This window comes from Orcinus orca, chromosome 20 (genome assembly GCF_937001465.1).
Source record: "Orcinus orca chromosome 20, mOrcOrc1.1, whole genome shotgun sequence".
Classification (NCBI taxonomy): Eukaryota; Metazoa; Chordata; class Mammalia; order Artiodactyla; family Delphinidae; genus Orcinus; species Orcinus orca.
The window spans coordinates 57,840,768-57,854,328 of NC_064578.1; the positions used below are offsets into that span (position 1 = coordinate 57,840,768).

Here is a 13,561-nt window from a genome sequence, read left to right on the forward strand (position 1 = left end):
TCCTGCGAGCTCTCTTGTAGATACTGAAACCTCCACCAGGTGGAAGAAGTTAACAGCATGATGACCAGGTTGTAGCCATGACATAGCTGCCACAATTTTGAGAATTGGCCTCAAAGAAATGTGAAAGAACAGACCCTGAACCTGAAGACTAATTGTGCTTAAAACAATCAAGATGACGCTGATCAGAGCACAGATGACCAATTTCAAGATGACTGTTAGAGCTGACTGTGCTGTTTCTGCATGTGGTCCCCTCCCTCCGTCTATAAAAGCTCTTGCCCACTGATTGTCGCGGGGGGGTGGGGGTGGGGGTGGAGTCAGCCTTAGGACAGGCGTCCACCCTCTCCATCCCCCGGTTGCCGGCATCCAAAATAAAGCACTTTCCTTTCCACAAACCTGACCTCTTTATTGGCTTTTGAGTGGCGAGCAGCCGGACCCCACTTTCGGTTACAATAAGACAGTGAGTTCCAAGCTCAGTGGTCCAACGAGTCTTTCCCTGCCTGCTGCCCTGTCCTCTGTCCACACTCTTTATCTCTAGTGCAGCCACAGGCACCTAAAAAGGTGGGGAGCAGAGATGGAAACTTAGAAAGAGACCTTAACTGAAGAAAGGGACCTTTGTATTTAAATAATATATAATCATTTGATTTACTGGCAATTTAATAGCTAAACTGGACCTAAAGAAGAATGGTGACTGAAAGTTGCAGAATGCAATTTTATTAACAAATACCAGAAAAGTCCAATGTTTTCCATGCATTTCTTCCAGTAGATGGAACGTGTGGGGGTAGGGAAGGCTTATTTGCAAAACCAATTTGAAAGAGCAGTTTGGAGAAAACAGATTCTGTGTACAGTCGAGGCAAAAGCTCACATGCTAGTTATTGTGAACACATTTGTGATCTGGCTTCCAATAGGAAATTAGGGTTCAGTCTCATTGAGAAGCTAGAAGGTGCCCTGTAGAAATGGCCTGAATACTGGAACAGGGGCATTCTGCGGGGTAAATTGTGACACTTCTCTGATTCCCTTGTTATCGGGCTGGGATAATGCTCCACTATGTGGAGAAACCCATTCATCCATCCTCTTTCCTGGGCTGTCTCCAGATATTTTACTATGGTGAATATTCTTGCAAATCTTGGTATGAAAGAAGGCTTTTCTTTGGAAAGACCTCTGGGAGATGGGTTGTGAAATAACAGCAAAGATATATATATATATACGGCTCTGCCAGGTTGCCCAGCACCCCACAAACCCTTGTATTTTCCTAAGAGATAAGAGCACTAGGAGTTTTTTGTTTGTTTGTTTTTGGCTGTGACGCAGAGCTTGTCGGATCGTAGTTTCCTGACCAAGGCTCAAACCCGCGCCCACAACAGTGAAAAAGTGGAGCCTTAACCACTGGATCTCCAGGGAATTCCCCTGGGAGTATCTTTTGTTCTAAAATTTGATCTTGGACCCTGGCTTCTGACACAGAGCACCTAAATCCTTTTAAATTTCCTGGATGAAAGGAGTGTCTTTGGCTTTAAATGAGGTGGTGCTTGGTAGGCTCCTGGATGGCTTCAGGATGGGGACTGATCACCAGAAAGACCAAACTATGATTAGAAGCTTGGAACTTTCAGCCCCACCTCATCCCTGCATCCCTGGAAGTGGATAGGAACTGGAGATTGAGTTAATAATGGATCATGCATTCTTAAGTTCAGGACTTGGAGATCTTCCAGGTTGCCGAACACATCCATGTGCCAGGAGGGTGGCATGCCCCTACTTTACAGGGACAGAAGCTCCTATGCTCAGGACCCTTCCTGATCTCTCCCTCTGTAACTCTGTCTGGCTGTTCATCTGTATCCTTTATCATACCCTTTAAAATATAATAAACTATTTAAGTAAGTGAGTATTTCCCTGAATTCTGTGAACGGTTCTAGTGAATAATCCCATTTGAGGAGGGCAGTTAGGGGAACCTCTGATTTGCAGCCAAATCAGACAGAAGTTTTGGGTAACATGGGTACCCACTATTTGCAATTGGCCTCTGAAGTGGGGACAAATCATATGGGACTGAGCCCTTAACCTGAGGGATTTTCACTAACCCGAATTAGTGTCAGAATTCACTGAACTGTAGGACACCCAGTTGGTGCCACAATTGGTTGGTGTGATAAAACAGCCACACTTCTGGTGTCAGAAGTGTTGAGTGTGGTTACTTCAAAAAGACACGCACCCAGATGTTAATAGCAGCACTACTTACAATAGCCAAGTTAGGGAAGCAACCTAAGTGTCATCAACAGATGAATGGATAAAGGTGATGTGGTACATACATACAATGGAATATTACTCAGCCATAAAAAGATGGAAATTCTGACATTCACAACAATATGGATGGAACTAGAGAGTATTATGCTTAGTGAAATAAATCAAAGATACATACTCTATGTTATCACTTATATGTGGAATCTAAAAGAAAGAAATAAGTGAATGTATATGATAAAATAGAAACAGACTCACAGATATAGAGAACAAACTAGTGGTTACCCGTGGGGAGAAGGAAGGGGAGAGGGACACAATATGTGAAGGAGATTAATAGATACAAACTACTATGTATAAAAGAAATAAGCAACAAGGATCTATTGTACAGCACAGGGAAATATAGCCATTATTTTGTAATAACTTTAAATGGAGTATAATCTATAAAAATATTGAATTACTATTGTATTGAATCATACCTGAAACTAATACAATATGGTAAATCAACTACACTTCAATGAAAAAAAATAGTGTTGAGTATGGCAGTAGAGTGAGAGTAAAGGAGAAACAAGTATTTTTCCAATACCCAGCGGCAAACTTTTTCAAAGTGGTTTTTACCCATTGTAGCACCATTAGAAATACAAAAGATCTTGAATGTCCGTGTCTTCTGAAACGCTTGGTTTTGTGACTAGTCTGACTTTAATACCTGGACCCCTCGGGTACAGTTTATTGGAATCAGCAAGTAAGATAAATAAGTTAAAAAAAAAAAAGCAGCTCTTTCACACCCTCTGCTTAACCAATATGCTTGGATTTTGCAGGTTAAATGCACAGTTGACACGTCTCCCTGACACACCAGCTGCTTGTCTGACTCTACTTGGCATCACACACATCACACAGGTACCGAAATCATAAATAGAATGAGTGCCTGGCCTCCACCTAGCTCCAAGCCCGGTGATTATATGCAGAGTTCAACAATACCAAGGTGGATTCCCACTGGTAACCTCCTGTGCATTCGACTGAGGTGGAGAGTCAGCTACGAGTCCAGACTAACACGTTTGGGGAATTTCTGCTTCTAAATGAAACGGGAGAGAAGGTGGCAGGGCACAATCTTTAAAAGAATGACATAGCTTGAGGACACGACCCAAACTGATTAGAACAAAATAAGTCCAAGATGGCGGATGAGTTGACTTCCACCAGACCTTGAGCCTCAGTATATACTCATTGTAACACATCAGCACACTAAGTGACACACCCACAGTCACCACGACAGATCCAAGACCAACCATAAACGGCCAAAAAGTGGGTGGTGGCCTAATTCCTAGAAATCCCTACCCCTTCCCCAAAATAGCTGGAATACTCCTCCCACTCATTAGCCTATGAAATTACCCACCCCTATAAAAACTGACAACCCCATACCCTGGTGCCGCTCTTGCCTTCTGATATGGTCCACACTCTGTCTGTGGAATGTGTTTCTCTCTAAATAAATCCACTTCTCTTTTTAAAATATATATATAAAATATATATATATTTTAAATTAATTTATTTATTTTTGGCTGTGTTGGGTCTTCGTTGCTATGCGTGGGCTTCCTCTAGTTGCGGCGAGTAAGAGCCACTCTTCATTGCGGTGCACGGTTCTCTCACTGCAGTGGCTTCTCTTGTTGTGGAGCATGGGCTCTCAGTGCACAGGCTTCAGTAGTTGTGGCACGTGGGCTTAGTAGTTGTGGCTCACGGGCTTTGTTGCTCCACGGCATGAGGGATCCTCCCGGACCAGGGCTTGAACCCGTGTCGCCTGCATTGGCAGGTGGATTCTTAATCACTGTACCACCAAGGAAGCCCCCCCCCAATAAATCAACTTCTTACCCATCACTTTGTCTCTTACTGAATTGTTTCTGTGACAAGACATCAAGAACCTGAGCTTTGTTAAGTCCTGAGACTAGGTGTGTGATCTCAGTTAAAAGAACGTGGGTTCAAGTCCCAATCTGAAGCCCACAGTTTCATAAACAGAGGGCTCCTGTGCAGAATGGAACCAAGAAGTTCACTGGATTTTTCTCTGCAGGTGGGTTTCCCTCTGTTTATTCCAAGTGGAGCTGGCTTACCTCTTACAGCTGTGAATCCAGTTTCTTCTTTAAGATATTTATTTATAATTGAAAAATGAATTCATTAAAATATCTAATAGTGATCATGTGTAGGAGCATTGTATCCCTTCCTATGGAAACCCAAATAAGGCTTAGGACTACTCTCTAGCTGTGATCCTGTTTACCCTCACCACAGCCCTGATCACTGTAAGATTTGTTTGTTTTCAGTTTTTTTTGGCCGTACCGCATGGGGTGCAGGATATTAATTTTCAGACCAGGGATTGAACCCAGGCCCAAGGCAGTAAAAGCTCCAAGTGCTAACCACTGGACTGCCAGGGAACTCCCAGAATTTTCTTTTTATTAATTTGTAATCCACGTGGCTCCCTCACTTCATCCCAGACTGACTTGTGTCCTTTCCTGACAGCCCTCTGATGCCCCCTGGGAAGTCACCCCAGACTCTAAGATCTTCTCAGTCTACTTTGTTGTCCTGAGGACACTGGTCATCTGACTTTGTCTTGGGCATTTACTTAGCACAGGCAAGAGAAACCCCCTCTCTGGGCCTCGGTTTCTTCCTGTGCAAAATGGAGAGGATGGGGGGGCCTGATCACAGGGCTTCCAGAGCAGGTAAGGAGAGGATGCACTGGCCACACCCACACCCCCAACATGCCCCGACGATGCAGTTACTGTGGGGCATGGCCGCCCTAGTGCTAGCTTGCCGGTGGTGTCCGTGGGGGACAGGGAATGACTAGGGGGAGCACCCTGGGCATCTACAGCTCAGGTCTGTCCCGGGAAATGCTCCTCAGGCCCACCACTCCAAGAGCGCTTTCCATCGCTCTGCTCTAATCGCTGCCAGACCTCCTCAACTTGGGGGGCATGAGGGATGAGGGGCACCGTGCCTCGTCCCAGAGTCTCTGTGCCTTCTCTGGGCTGCACCTATACGGAGGCCTGGCTGGGCTTGGGGACCTGGAACCTCCACCTGCTGTTATCCAATGGAGGTCTTGCTGCTCACAGCTTACAAAATCAATTAAATACTCACAAATGTCCATAGAAAAGAAAGGTGCCTTTAATCAGAATGCTGACAATCTGGGGAGATGGTGGACTCAGCGTCCCCCAGAAACCACCTCTAGAGATTCTGCTCGGCCATGAAAGTTTTAAAGGAAAGGAGGGACGTCATCTCAGTTAATCATTGAGATTGCAACAGGAGGGAAGGGGGCAGGGCACAACGTTTGAAAGGATGACATAGCCCGAGGACATGACATAAACGGATTAGAACCAAATGGGTCCAAGATGGTGGACAAGTTGACTTCCCCTAGACCATGAGCTTCATTATATGCTCATTGTAACACATCAGTGAGCTAAATGACACACCCACAGGTGCCATGTCAGTTCTAAGGTGACAATAAGGATCAAAAATTGGGCCGTGGCCCAATTCCTGGAAATTCCTGCCTGTTCCCAAAATAGCTGGAATACTCCTCCCACTTATTATCCTATAAGAAATTACCCACCACTATAAAAACTGACAACCCCACACTGTCGTGCCTTTCTCACCTTTTGAGATGGCCCACGCTCTGTCAGGTGGAGTGTGTTTCTCTCTAAATAAATCCACTTCTTACCTATCACTTTGTCTATCACTGAATTCTTTCTGCGATTAGACATCAAGAACCTGAGCTTCATTAAGTCTTGAAGCCAGGTGTGCGATCTCAGTTGGAAGGCTGTGGGTTTTGGCCAGGTTCAAGTCCCAGCACTTGGGTTCAAGTCCCAATCTGCGTTTTGGCCAGGTTTGAGTCCCAGCCGCATGGGTTCAAATCCCAATCAGGGTCCTGGCCAGGTTTGAGTCCCAGCACGGGGGTTCAAGTCCCAATCTGAGGTGTATGGTTTCAAGTTGGCGGATCAGAGTCTTTGCCATCCTCCATTGCATGCAGGATTGTGGACTTCTTGTGATCTTCCCCTAGATGTTATCTTGTTCACACAGTTTGTTTGTGAGACCATTGAAGGGGAATCTAGGGAAGAGATCTGGTCATCTATTAATTACTTATTTTTCATTTCTGCTTCTTTGATCTACAGAAAGAAATGACAAGTTAGGCAAGGTATTCTGTGATTAAAAGACTTGAAAGGTGTGCATGGGCCGGAGATTAGTAGAGCATGGGTGTGTACAATATAACTTTGCTAAAATGACAAGAAAAGGGTCTTCCTGCTGAGGGCCTTGTCACTGGCAACCGGGCTAGTGGCTAAGATTCAGTGGTCTTGCTGCTGAAGCCTAACTGAATTCATTCTCTGGCCAGGGAAGGGAAATCCTGCTTCAAGCCGCTGCAGGCCGTGGCCACCAGAGATCAGAAGGATCAATAAAGTTTGCAGAAACACTTACTTAAAAAGCCCAAATTCCTCAATGGTTTTCTGGGAAGAATTTTTATAGGCAAAATCTGGGAGTGGGCTGCAGGGTGTGTAACCCTCCTCTGATTGGTTGGTGATGAGATAACAGGGTGGTCTTTCAGGAATCTCAGTCATCAGCCTTCTGGTTCCAGCCAGTCTGGGGCCCATGTGCTTGTGTTCAGCCAGAAGCTACAATCCTCCACATGGGGGGAGGCCTCAGATCCTGCAGAAGAACTCAAAAATATATTGTTATGTATATCCCTTGAGGTGGAACCAGGACCCTGCTTTATCCCTGCACTATTGTTTTCTTGACCCCTCCTCCTTTGTTTCTGCATTCCCTTCCTTCCCTAATTAGTAACTATGGATATGCCGTTTGGAACTCAGAAAAGGTCTAGGAGGCTGAAGCTTTTTTTTTTTTTAGCCACTAGGCATGTAGGATTCTAGTTGCCCCGACCAGGGATAGAAGCCGTGCCTCCTCCAGTGGAAGCATGGAGTCTTAACCACTGGACCACCAGAGAATCCAACAAACATAAGGAGGGGTTTTGTACCTCAGAGGGCCCTGCAGGGTCCTGCTCGGTTTTATTATTAGCATTTCTCACAGCAACCTACCTGGAGAATCAGATTTCTGGGGGAAATGCAGGGTCAGAGAAGTGAAGTGTTTTCCTGTATGATCAGGCCCAGCTGGATGGCTGCTCTCTTGCTCTCTGTACATCCCCTGCCCGATCAGTCCCTGCCTCACCTACACCCCACTCACCTGACTGACCTCCCTCTTAATCATAAAGCCTAATCAGTAAATGCCTACATACTCCCCCCACCCCACACCCCATCACCTCAGCTCGCAGGATCTTAGTTCCCCAACCAGGGCCACGATAGTGAAAGCGCGGAGTCTTAATCACTGGACCACAGGGAAGTCCCTGTTCTAATCTTTAGATTAGGACTATCTCCACTGTGACAGTTTATCAAAGGGACTCTGAGGGGAGTGCTCCTCTGCCAGTTTTCCTGGCAACCTGTGAACCAACCTGATGTCAGTTCTTCCTGGAACAGGCAACCTCCCTCTTCCCCGTGAGAAATGGAATATTTCCTGCCATGTCAATAAAGGATGTCACAGTCACCAGTGATTGCAGCCACAGCCTATTGTGAGCTGGTGAGCCCCGAGGGAACTCAGGAAGGAAACAGAGAATACCTGCCATCTAGCAGCCATCAGACTGCAGCCATTCCCCACGGTGAGCCGAGGAAACTCAGGGTGAGAAAACACAGGACACTGGCCTTGGGTAGCTAAGGTGCATATCAAAGGAATGATTGCAATGAGCCCAGACTCTTGCATCTTCCCATACACAGAAAAGCGCTAAATTCCTTAGCTTGAGACTTCTAATTTTCTTTTCTTTTTTTAATTTTTATTTTAAAATATATTTATTTATGGCTGCATCGGGTCTTCGTCGCTGGCGCGGACTTTCTCTAGTTGCGGCGAGCGGGGGCTACTCTTCCTTGAGATGCGTGGGCTTCTCATTGCGGTGGCTTCTCTTGTTGCAGAGCACGGGCTCTAGGCGCGAGGGCTTCAGTAGTTGCGGCATGTGGGCTCAGTAGTTATGGCGCACGGTCTTTGTTGCTCCGTGGCATGTGGGATCTTCCCGGACCAGGGCTCGAACCCGTGTCCCCTGCATTGGCAGGCGAATTCTTAACCACTGTGCCACCAGGGAAGTCCCTAGTTTTCTTAACAGTAATCTTTTGTTCCTACCACTTTGCAACAAAGTTTTGCCCTTTGTTGCAAAACTCCTGTATATCCTAGCTCCCCCATCGCCTCCTTGGAGCAGTTCTCTCAAGGTTACTTGAGACGCTGCCACCCGGGCTTCAAGTTCGAAAAATTTCCACTGCATAAAACATAACTCTCAACTTTTAGGTTGTATGTATTTTTTTAGTCGACACCTGGTAGCGAAGACAGCTGCCCTGTCCTGCCCACCATCTGCTGCACACAGTGGGGTGTGGCACCAAGAACTTTATGCTTCAGGTGGGTGAGATCCCCCCACATATTAGACATGTCTCTGCTGCTGACCTCAGGCATTCCTCAGTCTTGAGGCTGGGCAAGTACAGGGCTTGCAGGACTGCTGGATGCAGCCCAACACTTCCCCAAGGTCACACAGCAGGAAAGTTTTGGGGTCTAGAGGCTGAATACAAACTCCCAAGACTGACCCCAGAGCTGGGTTTAAACATTTTATCAGGGCACGTGAAGCGCTTCACCAGGGCTGGTGGCAGACAGCAAGGACCCAGGGACGCCCAGCTGCTGCTGCTGCTGCTGCTGCTTTTTGCGTTGTTTGAATTCTAATCATGACCGTTTTCCCTCATTCTTCTGAATCCCAGAGCACTCACTGTCTGCCTGCACAGTCCTCAAGGGGACGCCATCGTCTGTCAGCTCCTCAGGCCTCTCCCATGGGAGGCGTTTCTCTCAGCCACAATTTCATTATGTCCAAAGGCTGCGTCAGCCTCCACCTTGAGCCCAGCACACAGTCGGCTGACCAAGAAACTGGTCTGAAAGAGAACTAAATGAAAAGCAGAGAGCTCTTCACACGCATGTTGACTGAAAAAAAATGCACAACCTAAAAGTTGAGAATTCTGTTTTATTTGGCGGGTTTTCTGAGGACTTCAAGCCCGGAAGGCAGCCTCTCAGATAGTTGAAAAGGTCAGGGAGGAGCCAGGATCTAGAGGAGTTTTTGCAACAAAGACCGTGTAATCGGAACATCAAAAGATTATTGTTAATTAAAGAAAAGCAGGACTTCCCTGGTGGCGCAGTGATTAAGAATCCTCCTGCCAATGCAGGGGACTTGGGTTCGAGCCCTGGTCCGGGAAGATCTCACTTGCCGCGGAGCAACTAAGCCCGTGCGCCCCAACTACTGAGCCTGCGCTCTAGAGCCCGCCTGCCGCAACTACTGAAGCCTGTGCACCTAGAATCCGTACTTCACCACAAAAGAAGCCACCACGAGGAACCCGTGCATCTGCAAAGATAGAGCAGCCCCCGCTTGGCACAACTAGAGAAAGTCCTCATGCAGCAGTGAAGACCCAACGCAGCCAAAAATAAATTTAAAAAATAAAGAAAAGCAGATATCTCAAGTTAAGGAATTTAATGCTTTTCTATATATGGGAATAAGCAGGAGTCTGGGCCCATTGAAATCATTCCCTTAATCTGCACCTTAACTACCCAGGGCCAGTATCCTGAGTGCCTGAGTGGGGGGCGGGGGCGGGTCTGCTTCCTGCAAAAACAACTTAGGAATGTGTGTCAGGCCTTTATATCTTATGTGGCGGATTTACAGCCCCGCTTTTGTCCTTTGGAAACTATGTACATACATCAGTGGAACAGAGATAGAGCTACTCTTTTAGTCCTATGGGTCTCTGGTTATTGACTCAAAGACCAGAGCCTTGGGGAATTCCCTGGCAGTCCAGTGGTTAAGACTCCACACTTCCACTTCAGGGGGCCCAGGTTCCGAAGGCGGCGTGGTGAAGCACCCCCCCACCCCGCAAAAAAAACAAAAAAACCCGAAGTCTTCAGGTGTTGGGCCTGTTTGCTCAAGGCCATCCCCCAGTCATTTTCCAAGATGGCCATGCTCTTGTCTTCCTGTCTCGATTATACATATATGTCTGTTTCTTATTAAGATATTTAATATGTCAAAGTGCTGCATTTGGGGGTAGTATGTTTAGGGAGTGTGAGTTATGCATGTCTCACCTGGATGGACTCTGACCTTTTGACCTGATGAAGTCATAGAGAACACCTGTCAGAAACTCAAGCTATTTATCTGACTCTAACCCTAAAATAACTCGGGATTCCTTAAGGACAAATATTTTCTGAGTGAGAGTCAATTACAATTCTCAACCAGGCAACTTTAAAAACTTCAGGGCTTTTTGCTTTATAAGCCCTTGACTCTTTTTCTTCCCTGAACACTCTTTAGGGGTTACTTGTATCTGTGTCTCCTGAATTGCAAGTCTTAAGACTCCAAATAAACTCTTTTTAAAATTTGAAGCCTCTTGCATTGTATGTATATATATATATATTTTTTAATTTATTAATTAATTTATTTTTGGCTGCATTGGGTCTTTGTTGCTGCACGTGGGCTTTCTCTAGCTGCGGCGAGCAGGGACTATTCGTCGTTGCAGTGCGCAGGCTTCTCATCGTGATGGCTTCTCGTTGTGATGCACAGGCTCTGGGCATGGGGCCTTCAGCAGTTGTAACGCATGGGCTTCAGTAGCGCAGGCTCAGTAGTTGTGGCACAAGGGCTTAGTTGCTCCGCTGCGTGTGGGATCTTCCTGGACCACAGCTCAAACCCGTGTCCCCTGCATTGGCAGGCAGATTCTTAACCATAGTTCCATCAGGGAAGTCCCTTGCATTATATTTTTTGCTACAGGCATGTAACAGGCATTCTACTGGCATGTAAAAAGCAATTAGAAAATGTCGATGAAATACTGGTAGTCAGTTTAAGAAAGAGAGGGATTTCCCTGGTGGTTCAGTGGTTAAGACTCCGAGCTCCCAGTGCAGGGAGCCCAAGATCCCTGGTCAGGGAACTAGATCCCACATGCATGACGCAACTAAGTGTTCGCACGACTCAACTAAATATCCCGCACGCTGCAACGAAGATCCTGCGTGCCACAACTAAGACCCTATGCAGCCAAATAAATAAAGAAATATTTTTAAAAAAAAGAAATAGAATATTGTGGGCAGTCTTATGGGTATGACTGGCCCATAGACTAGTTGGTTGTCAGGCCCTGACTTGTTTGGAGGCTGCCGTCTGCTGGTGGGTGGGACACCTAACCTCTACACAGCTAAGGGCCTGGGCAGAGGAAGGGTTGAGCTTGTGGGCAAAGATGGGCAAGATAAGAATTTTGAGAATGACCACTGCTCTGCTAGATCAGAGAAGGTTGCAGGACAGGCCGGGAACTGAGAACATCACTAGATTTACCTTTGTAGTTGCCATGTGTTTAACAGCAAGAGGAACTGGATTGTAATAATCTATTTTCCTGTTTAAGACAATTACTTATATTTGGAAAGTGAATCAATTAAATTGTTCAGTGATGATAGCATGTAGAAATGTCCCTTTGGATGTAAATGCCCAGGAAGCCCTGTGTTTCTCTCATTGTAGCCATATCACTGTCAGGACTTGAATATTTTATTCATTTGTCATCCACATGGCTTCCTTCCTCACTTCACTCTAGACTCATTCTGTATTCCCTCCTCTGAGAGGCCTTCCCAGGCTGCCTCTTCTAAAGTTGCCCCAGGGAATTCCCTGGTGGTCCAGTGGTTAAGGCTCTGTACTCTCACTGCCAAGGGCCCAGGTTCAACCCCTAGTCGGGGAACTAAGATCCCGCAAGCCGTGAGGTGTGGGGCAGGGGAGGGGGAATTGCCCCAAACTCTCTAGTCTCCTCTGTTTTATTTTTGCTTTACTTCAGAATCCTTAGGACCATTTTACATTTTCTTGATTGATTGATTGATTGATTGATGTGGGATCTTAGTTCCTTGACCAGGGATCGAACCCCTTTCCTTCTGCATTGAGAGCACGGAGTCTTAACTACTGCACCACCAGGAAAGTCCATTTATTTATTTATTTTAAATTGAAGTATAGTTGATTTACAGTGTTGTGTTAATTTCTGCTGTTCAGGACAGTGATTCAGTTATACATATATATATACATTCTTTTTCATATTCTTTTCCATTATGGTTTATTACAGGATATTGGATATAGTTCCCTGTGCTATACAGTAGGACCTTGTGATTTATCCACTCTATATATAATTTTTTGCATCTGATAATCCCGCACTCACACTCCTTCCTTCCCCCATCCCCCCTCTCCCTTGGCAGTTACAAGTCTGTTCTCTATGTCTGGTAGTCTTTTTCTCTTTCGTAGATAGGTTCAGTTGTGTCACATTTTATTTTATTTTATTTTTATTTTTTATTTTTTATTTTTTTGCCGTATGCGGGCCTCTCACTGTTGTGGTCTCTCCCGTTGCGGAGCACAGGATCCGGACACTCAGGCTCAGTGGCCATGGCTCACAGACCAAGCCGCTCTGCGGCATGTGGGATCCTCCCGGACCGGGGCATGAACCCGTGTCCCCTGCATCAGCAGGTGGACTCTCAACCACTGCACCACCAGGGAAGCCCAGTTGTGTCATATTTTAGATTCCACATATAAGTGATAACATATGGTATTTGCCTTTCTCTTTCTGATTTACTTAGTATGATAATCTCTGGGTCCATCCATGTTGCTGCAAATGGCATTATTTCATTCTTTTTTATGGCTGAGTAGTATTCCATTGTATATACATGCCACATCTTCTTTATCCATTCATCTGTTGATGGACATTTAGATTGTTTCCATGTCTTGACTATTGTGAATAATGCTTCTGTGAACATAGGGGTGCATGTATCTTTTTTTTTTTTTTTTTTTTTTTTGTGGTACGCGGGCCTCTCACTGTTGTGGCCTCTCCTGTTGCAGAGCACAGGCTCCGGAGGTGCAAGCTCAGCGGCCATGGCTCACAGGCCTAGCTGCTCCTCAGCATGTGGGATCTTCCTGGACCGGGGCACGAACCTGTGTCCCCTGCATTGGCAGGCAGACTCTCAACCACTGTGCCACCAGGGAAGCCCAGGGGTGCATGTATCTTTTTGAACTATAGTTTTCTCTGGATGTATGCCCCAGGAGTGGGATTGCAGGATCATATAGTAGTTCTATATTTAGTTTTTTGAGGAACCACCATACTGTTTTCCATTGTGGCTGCACCAATTTACATTCCCACCAACAGTGTAGGAGGGTTCCCATTTCTCTACACCCTTTCCAGCATTTATTATTTGTAGATATTTTAATGATGGTCATTCTGACTGGTGTGAGGTGGTACCTCATTGTAGTTTTGATTTGTATTTCTCTCATAGC

At 45.9% G+C, this 13,561-nt stretch overlaps 1 protein-coding gene across 5 annotated transcripts in view; it reads right to left on the reverse strand.

Annotated features, from left to right (window-relative positions):
* Nucleotides 1-13,561, reverse strand: part of LOC101284368 (zinc finger protein 211-like) — a 274,839-nt gene that overhangs the window by 74,569 nt on the left and 186,709 nt on the right. The gene's annotated exons all lie outside the window — the stretch shown is intronic.